Below are 7,502 nucleotides of genomic sequence, written 5' to 3'. Positions count from 1 at the left end.
AGGATGTTGTGTGATCAATGGATGTAAGGATTTTGTTTTTGGCACAAGTAGAGGGATTGGTGTTAGTGTAAGTGCCGTTGGAAAGCTGAAGGCCCTGCTGTGCCAGTAACAGCCTCATGTCCATGCAGGCATGCGGACCACAGAGGTTCCAGTTACTGAGTATTGATTCACAGTTGGTATGGGAGAGCATAATGCTGCAGGGATAGGTGGGGCCAGTTGTCTCCAAGATCCTAGGGGGTGATTAGAGGGGGAGTGGCTGAAGTGGCAAAAGGGAGGGATGGCATGGTTGGGTTTAGGGTGGCATCTCTGCCACGGTATAGGGAGCACAAGGAAAAAGGGTGCAAGGGAGCGTGTGTGTGGGCAGTTGGGAAGCAGTGGGAATAGAATGGCAGGGCAAAATAGGGGCGGAGGGGTGGTAGTCCCCTCCACCTCCCCTGTTATTATTGTCCCCTTTGCAGCAAGGACCAAGGCTACATTGGTGTTGTTGAAGGTAGGGGAAAGGCCCTTGAGTTTAAGCATGTAACCTGAGGAAGCACTGCCGGCATAATCTTGGATGGTCAGGTTGAACAGCTCAATGCATGAGGATGTGTTGTTGGTAGTGAAGCATAGAGAGTTATTTAGGGGTCAGGAGCCATTGAGTGAGTCCCAGGAAGTAACTGGGTCCATGGTGGGGAGGCCAAGCATAGAATTAGTTGAATAGAGGGTGGGGTAGGCTGGGGAATGAAGCAATAAAGGTAAGAGTATAACAGGGTCATTAGTGGGGAGTGGTTGAGGATTGGGAGAGTCCATAATATCTGTCCCATTTCCCCTCTTGTGGGCAGGGCTGAGCCCCGCCCCGGGTGGAGTTTAAAGGAGCCAAGTCCAATTGAGGCTATGGCCTACAGTCTTTAGCCCAATGGAACTCTTTTTTTTCACTTGGGGCAGCGAGTCTTGGGGTGGGCTGTACCTTTTGGGCAGTGGCTATGAAAGTGGCCAAGCCCCCCACAGTTCCAGCAGCCTTCCTGTGCACCAAACTGGGCAGGTTTTCCTTGAGACAAAAGAGTCTCCAAGGAGGTGGTCAAAGCCTCAATAGGGCCTGCCCTAGGGTGTAAGTCTCTAGTACCCATTTGTGAATGTTATCATTGTGGACAGGCCCGATGTGATAGCATTACAAGTAGGGATGTTTAGTCCCTCTCAAGTTAACTATTTGATAAGCACCTCTCGGGTGGGTCCAGACTCCACCCTCCGCTTTACTGACATGAGTAAGGAAGTCCGTGAAGTACTCCCCTGACTGTTGAATCAAATTACGGAAAAAGACTTGTGGGTCGTGGCGGGGGGGCAACATTTAAGGGCCTTTATAAGGCCAAGTCAGAAACTTCTTGAAAATAGGCATGGAGGCCAATAGTAGACTCGGAGATGGGGTCAGTATATCCGCATCCCATGAGCACGTCCAACGACATGTTGAGGCCATATTGGAGATTTAGGCGTGCCTGGTTTTCAGCCTGATCGTCATAGGCTGCGCGCCAGTTTAGAAAGACTGAGGGTTCTAGGACTGCCTTTAGTAAGCTATACCAATCATAGTGGGTTTGTAACTGTAAGGACCACTGGCGAAGAACCTGTTCGAAATACTGGGAGTCAAAGCCCGATTGCTCTGCTGCCTTATGGATAAGAACAATGTCAGCAAGTGGGGTGCGCAGCCATGGAGGCTGTGCCGCTCGATTGCGGACAAAGGCAGGTGAGGGTTTAAGGAGGGTAGCCTAGGAGGGAGGGGCATGGTAGCAGGGGAAGAGGCGGGATGGTTGAGGGGGAGTAACTCCACGGGTATGGGGCGGGGGAATTTCTGGGCATGGTAGCTCTAGGAGAGAATCCTGAGATATAGGCAAAGGAGCTCCTTCCTTATTGGAAGTGGGCGCAGAGGCTGTGTCCACCTCCGGGTTTGGGAGGTCCGGGGTCAAGGTAATAGCCAGATCTACATCAGATTTCCCCCTGCAGTGTTTGTTGTGGGCTGAGATGACTTCCTCAGGAGAGGAGGATTTAAGGCTAGCAATGATGGCTAGAAGGATCAGTACGAATGATGCAGGGGGAGTGATCCCTGACCCAACCTCCCTTTTTCGGGCCAGGAAGAGGACCTGCATCCACGTGTCAGGGTCCCACATGTTTTCAGGGGAGACCCATGGAGCCAAATTAGTGGCTTCATCCCAAAAGTGTTCAATATCTTTTCGTTTCACTTTCAACCCTCTGGTTTTAAGGAGCACCTTGAGTGCTGCCGTTTGTGGTTCCCTGTATTGTGGTGGTAAATTGCCCATTGTGGGAGGGTCTTGTGAAGGGGAATTCTCCACAAAAGTAGAAGATAAGGGTGACTGCCAAGAGGGCACAAAGGAAGCAAAGAAGCACTGTGAGCCACTCGGATGTAAACCACCCCGACATGTAAAGGTGTATCAGATCCAAATGTCTTGTGCTCAGTGAGGGACTTCTGGAGGCCATGACACCTCCAGCCGTATGCTCACACGGTGTCTCCAGAACAGGCAACAGGGTGACCCAAAGCCTGGGCTCTGATTTCGGGGTGGATCGGCTCTTATGTGAACTCACTGGGACGAGCCGAGAGGGGGGAGGTGTCAACGTGGGCTTCAGGACAACGTGGTGGAGTGTGCCTCCCTGATCTGGCCAGCTGTGAAGACCCTAACCTGGATCGGGTCCCCTGCCGACTAGTGGGGGCAAGAGGTGAGGAGTCACAACACACAGACCCTGGGAGTTGGGTAGAAGCAAGCACTAGGCGAGGTGCTGCAGGCTCTTTAATGCAGGAGGGGGCACGCCTTATATTTCCCTTTTCTCCACCCCCAAGTCCCTTTAGCCAGCTTATCGTTTTCTGATTGGTCCGCACCACACAGTCTGTCAGAGTCACTGGGCTCGCGAGCAGGGTACGGAGGCATGGGCTCCTTTTGGCGGGCTATTTGCAGACCAAGAAGTGAAGTGAATTCTCACTGAATTCCAGGGCTCTGGGTCCGCGCCATCTTTGGAGGCCTCCTGCTACATATTTCTATTGTTGAAGGTGTGTGTGTATAAAATGTTGCTAAAATTCCTAAGGTCACACTGGAAAGTCTCCATCCAGGCATGTATCATGATTTTCCAGCAGCTGTACAAAATGGTGAGTGGTACAACACTAGAGTGGACTAGTAGGTTTGGAGATGTGGCTGACTCTCTGTGCCCCACCTTTCTTTCTGAGCATTAACAGTCAAGTTTTGTGATGATCTGAGGCAAGCAGGTACAACCAAGCTTGGGAAGAAGGAGCCCATCCATAGCTTGCCAGTTGGAGGACAGTCCTATTCAACACTCCACCCCTTCCTTGGGCTCTTCCATTATTTCTGCTATCCTCTTCTGAAGGGTCTCTGAGCCTAGGAGTGGGTGATACAGACGGAGGATGATCGTCTTTATACTGTGATGAGATACTGAGGCCTTGGGCCTTTTCATCATCTATTTCCAAGATGTGACTGTTGACCCATCTTTGTGGATTCCTCCTACTATAAAAACACAAATGAAGCCGGGTGTGGTGGTGCACACCTTTAGTTCCAGCACTCAGGAGGCAGAGGCAGGTGGATCTCTGTGAGTTCAAGGTCAGCCTGGTCTATATAGTGAGTTCAGGTCAGCTGGGACTACAGGGAGACCCTGTCTGAAAAAGAAAAAAAAAAAACCTATAGGCATAAACACAAATGCTTGGAAGGTACCTTGACTGGTACATCACATCTATCTAACAAAACAATTGCAGTGGCCTCCCCATTGGCATCTATAACTTCACCTGTCACCAAAGGTTGATCTGGCTTGCAGTACCAGGTATGTGTTCCTTCTTGAGGAGCGGGCCTTAAATTCAATTGGAAATTTGCCGGCTGTACATATACTTTTCTTGCCACTACTGCACCAGCTGGCACATCTTGCTTGGTATGTTAATAATGCAGATCACTGGGTCCATCTTTTTTTTTTTTTTTTTTTTTTGGTTTTTTTGAAAAAGGGGCCCCCTTTAGCCCCAAATTTCCTGGAACTCACTATTTAGACCAGGGGGGCCTTGAACTCACAGAGATCCACCTGCCTCTACCTCCCAAGTGCTGGGATTAAAGGCGAGCGCCACCACACCGGGCCCTAAATTTATTATTTTTATTTTATGTGTATGTGTGTATTGCCTGCATGTAGGTAAATGCACCCGTGTCATGCAGTGCCTGTGGAGGACAGAAGAAGCTGTTGGATTCCCTGGAACTGGAGTTATGGACAGTTGTTAGCTGCCATGTTGGTGCTGGGATTCGAACCCGGGTCTTCTGTAAGAGCAGCCAGTTCTTAACTGCTGAGCCATCTCTCCAACCCCACGGGATCCATCATTAAGCAGAACTTTTGGGACCATTCTCCCCAGCAATTCTGCATAGCACCTCATGACACTATAACCACTAGCTATTTGGTGGCAGGGAGTTTCCAGTTTAGACCAGCTTGATGTCTTCCTTTCCCACTGTATTAGTCACTTTTCTGTTGCTGTGATAGAAACAATGACCAAAGCAACTTTGGTCAACTAGAAGGAAGAGCTTATTTGAGCTATGGTTCCAAGGAGCAAGAGTCCATTGATGCAAAGAGGCATGGCGGCAGAGGTGGCTGGAGGTGGTGCGGAAAGCAGGCTCTACACCTTCAAGCAGGCATGAGAAGCAAGAGTCTTGCAAGATCTCCCAAAACAGTGCCACCAGCTGGGAACAGAATGTCCAAATCCTTGGAGCCTATGGGGAACATTTTCATTCAAACCATCACACCCACCCACACATCATAAGGCATCTTCAGCAATAGGGTCTTAATGGCTTACTTCTGGTGTGCAACCAACATTAGTGGCAAGAGCCTTTATCATTTTGGGGGCCTCTAGGGCCTCCCTGGCCAACAGTTCATAGGGGGGCAACCCACACCAGGTACTGGAATTTTCATTTAATAATTGTACAGCTTGGGGAACCTCTTTTTATTTTCATAAGGTATTGGTTTCCTTGTCATTTATAGGCCCAGACTGTTGTAGACTTTTCCCAACCATCCTGGTGGGTATCTGCCAGCCTCCCCTTGGCCGGAATCCTGCTGCGGCCAGGAGACCATGTGCATTGGTCCCCAAGCAGAAGGTTGGGGTGAGGAGAGAGATCAGTGGGGGGAGGGAGGCCTCAGGCGGCAGTGAGTAGGATGAAAAGAAAACATCCAGGAAACTGTGTCAGTGAACAGCTCATTTATTATGGCAGAAGCAGAGGTTTATATAGAAAAGCTTCACAGGCAAAGAGGCAGGGTTGGGTTTCTGGTGGGCAGGCAGGTGGGTAGGGAGGGGGCTTCTAAGGCTACATGGCCTTTGTCCTGTCCTCTGGTCACATAATCTACAAGGGATCCAGTTAGGATTAAAGGATTAGAGGCTTAATGGTTTTACTTGGGGGTTGTTGGGTAAGAGACAGTGTCCCTAGAATGGAGTGGGCCAGCTTTCTGCCACCCTCACTAGGAGGTATCCAGCCTGGCGGCCATGCTCTACATTCCAGGCACTCTTGATTTATCCCAACATCTCTCCCTTTGTCTTTTATAAGGGGTGGGTGTCATCAAAATTGGAGAAGGTATTAGGGATAGTTTGGACTCGGTTGGTGGTGATTTTAATGATGTCCTGTGTGTGACCTTTGAAAAATTGAACAAGGTGTCACAAGAAGCAGGATACATAAGGCTAGTGGGGGACCCAAGGAGGGGGTTGGAAAACCATGGAAAGAAAAATCCTCAGGGCAGGCAAGCTGGTAATCTTGACAGCTGCCTTGAGGAGGTGAACAGTGAGAAGAAGGAAAGAAAATTATGGAAGCCATTCGGGTTTAGAGCCTGCATGGAGGTCAGACATGTGGCTGACGCACAGCCATATGGCTGGGAGGAGGAAGTTTTAGAGAAAAGGTGAAGAAGTACAAGATGCTAGGGGCAGTCCAAAGCCTTAAAGAAAGCATGTTTAGTAAGAAAGGCATGAAGGAGAAATAATGCATTCCTGAAGAGTTCAGGAAAGCAGATAGACTTACAGAGACCTACATGGCTATGGCTGGTCTGAAAGTTCTGTGGTGGTCTAAGAATTGACCAGTGAGATTGGAAAAGTAGGTCCTCCAACAGATAGATTAGGCATTTTATAGTTGGGGCCAGTTTAATTTATGGGGCTTATTGAAACTCTAACATTCCCTCCTCTAAAGAGGTAACCCTAAAATCTTTTAGGGTTAAGAGCTCCCAAATAGTTTTAACATTTTTGGCTTTTGGGACAGAGTACTTTGCTAAAAGGCCCAAGGACATTTTGACTTTTAGCCAAGAACAAAATTGGCTACTTTTTGGGGGATGGTCTTTTTACTCTAACTGCCTAGCCAATTTCTACCTCCTGTTTTTATTGCACCACCCTCTGAAGGGGTTTACTTAAATTGCTGATAGGAAATAAGGACGCAGACCATTCTGGCTTCTTCCATGCTGAACAGGGACTCAGGGTGAGGCCATTGGGGTACCCCCTTCAGTGGGTCTATCTAAAAGACTCCCAAATTACATAACTCTTAACTATAGGGAGAAAAGAAGGTCCTTGACTTGTACCTAGGAGATGGGAAGGAAAAGTAAAGGCAAGAGTAGTTAGTGTTATAATATCTAGGCAGTGAACCAGAAAAAGTCAGAATAGGGCAAATTTCAAATGTCCATTGGAATTTCTTGATGAGGGCTTCCAAAATCATCCATCTACTGGGTTCGTCCTCATTTTTTTTTTGCCTGCCAAGGCTGGATTGATGATTGATGAACTCAGGATTTGTTGTCAGGCACTTTGATAACAGCTGGAGTGGCTAGAATCAGCTCCCTCTTAAAAGGCCTCTAGATAGGGAGAGAAAACAAATTTAGCCATCATTTTAGAACAATATTGGGTTGTCTCCCTCAGATGTAGGTGGGCACTACAGTATTGCAGACCAAGAATTGAAGTCTTACAGCTGAGTAGCACTGTCCTATTAGGAACAAATTCATCAATGAGAGACAATTGTCTAAATAACATAAGAATTTAAGTGTAATGTCTGGGATGTGTAATTCCTTGAACTCTTAACAAAATATACTGATGACTTTAATCTTTGGTTATACTTTCCTTTTGGGTGCTTAAGACCATACAGTTGGCCCAAATAAACCAATTTTTACTTTTAAGGTCATTTGAGGATCTGTTCCTCAGGGGTCACATGGGCTTTGAGGGAAGCCCCTGGCTCCTTGGGCTTTTCTTTTACCAGTTCCATCTACGTGAAGATAAGTCAAGAGGTCCTGCTTGACCCAGGCTTCACTTGGAAGCATGGAGGAAATGTTTCCTCTGTGTTGACCCTCCTCTTTGTAGACTGGACACTGGTTGGTTTAAGTCCATCTTTTGGGGTCTCCATAGCCTCCCTGAACAAGAGAACAGGTGACTCACCAGTTAAAGGCCATATCAAGAGATGTTCCATAGTCCCCTGGAACTTAGTCGATCTTGGAGGGAAAGGAACAAAAAATTGTCCCTTTCAGTCCCTCTG

The sequence above is a fragment of the Nannospalax galili genome, unplaced genomic scaffold (assembly GCF_000622305.1).
Source record: "Nannospalax galili isolate Female #2095 unplaced genomic scaffold, S.galili_v1.0 scaffold1233, whole genome shotgun sequence".
Taxonomy (NCBI): domain Eukaryota; kingdom Metazoa; phylum Chordata; class Mammalia; order Rodentia; family Spalacidae; genus Nannospalax; species Nannospalax galili.
This window is presented reverse-complemented; position numbering follows the sequence as displayed.